This window comes from Otolemur garnettii, unplaced genomic scaffold, assembly GCF_000181295.1.
Source record: "Otolemur garnettii isolate 467f Iridium unplaced genomic scaffold, OtoGar3 scaffold00052, whole genome shotgun sequence".
Lineage (NCBI taxonomy): Eukaryota > Metazoa > Chordata > Mammalia > Primates > Galagidae > Otolemur > Otolemur garnettii.
The window spans coordinates 9,412,686-9,415,410 of record NW_003852447.1 but is presented as its reverse complement, the minus strand read 5'-3'; the positions used below and the strand labels follow the sequence as shown (position 1 = coordinate 9,415,410).

Below are 2,725 nucleotides of genomic sequence, written 5' to 3'. Positions count from 1 at the left end.
GAAAACCTGAGAAAATTCAAGTAAGATCAGTTGAACATACCAATGCGAAATTTCAGCTCAGTAGTGTACTACAATATCCGAAATATTATCATGGGACGCCACATCTGGTGAAGTAGGAGAAAATGAAAAATAGAATATCACTGTTATATGAATATACAATTGTCTCAATAAAATTTTCAATTTAAAAGCTATTATAAAAATGAAAATAGAGAGACAAAAGCTTGCTATAGTTGAACCTTATTGCCATTTTCTATTTTGTCTAGAAAACATTTTCTTATTATGTTTTATTTTGCAAAATAATTTAACATTAGATACTTCTGATTTGGAGAAATTCTTTACCTATTGGTACATAGGCAGCCACTGGTTTAGATAAGAAACCTTTAAATGATGTTCACAATCATGTTAACAGGACCTGAAATACTGGCAAGAAGTTAAAATTCCAACCAGCTATCACTAAAACTTACATATTTTCATTTACTGGGCCCTAACTTATCTGGCATTTTATGGACATTTTAAAACATTTCACCTGGAGAAAATCTTTCCTAAAAGACCATGTAGTAAAGTCAGACTGTGAGCTGGTACATCGAGCAGGGCGTCCTGACAAGTGAAAACGCTGAGCATTGTAGTAAGTGTACAAATGAGCTGGGGTGCTTGTCGAAGGCTAAGCAATCAATCTCACTTTGAAATGAATGGATTATCTTGGTAATAGTTTTGTTTGTGTGTTTGGTACTCAACCGGATCTGTTCAGATAAGTCAAACTGGGAAGTAGGCACTGAATCTCATATTTTCTTAGATAATCAAATATCTTCTTGATGAATTGATTTGCAGAATCAAATTTAATTTATTTAATCGACCGGCATGAAACTTATAACTCATAGGAAAGAGAAACCAAAAAGTGAAGACAGTTTACTTAACTTCAGTTGACGTTGAATTATATGTGTGTGCACATATATATCTATCAATATCTATCTGTCTATTGATATCTAGATAGATATCTGTATCTATCCACAGAGAGTCTCTGGACTCTCTGCAGAATATCCACAGCAGAGAGTCCACAGGCCTAAGTCAGACTGCATGTAGTTGTAAATTCTCCCACTTTCTCTTCTATAAACTCTAAGATCTTCCCAACTAAACATGCATATTTAACAGAAGGGCGTACTGGATCATCTATGACTTTTTTTTTCCATCCTTTTGGCTGAGATTTATTTATATATCTGCCCTAATTCTTAGATTCTTCTCTCATATGAATGGCAGCATTGTCCAGTCATTCAAGCCAAACCTCCTTCTCCTTCACCAGCCCCCCACCACTAGTCATCAACCATTAAAAGACATCTTCCTACATTTTTCTGGAATTGATTTCTTCCCTATAAGAATTCCCTTTTGGAAATCCATTTCTTCATAAGTCTGGCAGGTGAGATTTTAATTGCTCTGGTGCATTTTTCTCTTCTTCAGTCAGTGGTGACAGCTCCAGGTCTGTTTGCTTTTGTAGTTACTGTATCATGTTCATAGTCTTATTCACAGTAGCACAAACGCGGCTCTCAGTCTCTTGCTGCTCCACAGCAACTAGTTTGAAGCATGCAACAAAGTTTGATATCGAGACTTTATCACTTATATTTCCTTTAACAGTACAACTGGACTTTTCACGCCTGCTGAATCAGGATGCTTTGTCTTGATTTCATATTCCAGCCTGTACTGAATGTAATTCAGATCAGAGTCAGCTTTCTGGAACATCAGTTCCAGCTTATCAACCTCCGCCTCCATGTTGAATAGTTGATATTCCTCCCATCTACAACTTTTGATTGCCTGTATCTTTGTCATTAGTGTAGTGATAAGTTGACAAACTGGGAAATCTGTATTCATGATGAATGATATAATTTGTATCTCTGGGGGCAAGAGGGTGAAAAATACAGTTGGCCAATTACCTTATTGAAGGGAAAATTTTAGCCACCACCAAAGTGACCTTTCCAGAAATCCACAATCATCATGGGCACAGATTGTTTGGGTGCCACAAAAAGGGAAAATGAGTATTAATTGTTTCAAACTAGCTAGAGGAACCTAATAGATATTCTTAAATAGAAAATTTTTTAATCAGCTACTGTAGAGAAACTAAAATAATATAAATAAATAAATAAAGCAAGCCATACTGTGAATGGCTTGACATTTCATCGAAAGTTTTCATCCCTCCCACCCCCCCCCCACTTTGGCTAATTAGATCATTTCCACATGAAGGAAATACATGCTAAATTATTTATAGATAATTACATGGCTGTGCTGTTGCTAAAATAGTAAGACACAGTTGTCCCACAGGAAACGTTGCAACAGACACAGGCACATCACAAAATTAATAGCTGAGGGGAGAATGAAGAGGGGGTACAAGAAAAGCCCACAAACTAAAGGTGTTATTACCAAAATGAATTGATTCTTTTTAGAACATTATAGGTACTTTTAAAAGTTGTTTTCATCCTCTAACTTTTCTTGCCTAGAATAATGGCTCACCTGTCAGACCTTTTCATTTGCATAACCTGAAAACTTGTATCAGAAATTAGAACAACCAAACTATTTCAATTAAATTTACAAGGAGAGGTCCCCCAAGAGCAGTCTGTCAACAATGACTATGGAAAGGAGAAATACCATTACCTGTCATATAAGTGAAGCCAGCCAGCTTTTCATTTAATTATGTCATTATTAATACCTAAGCCAAATGCAGCAGATCACATTAGTGGAC

The 2,725-nt window shown here is 35.9% G+C and overlaps 1 pseudogene; it reads right to left on the bottom strand.

The window, feature by feature from the left end:
* Nucleotides 1-1,396: 1,396 nt before the first annotated feature.
* Nucleotides 1,397-1,761, bottom strand: LOC100957130 (annotated as a pseudogene).
* Between the last annotated feature and the right edge of the window lie 964 nt (nt 1,762-2,725).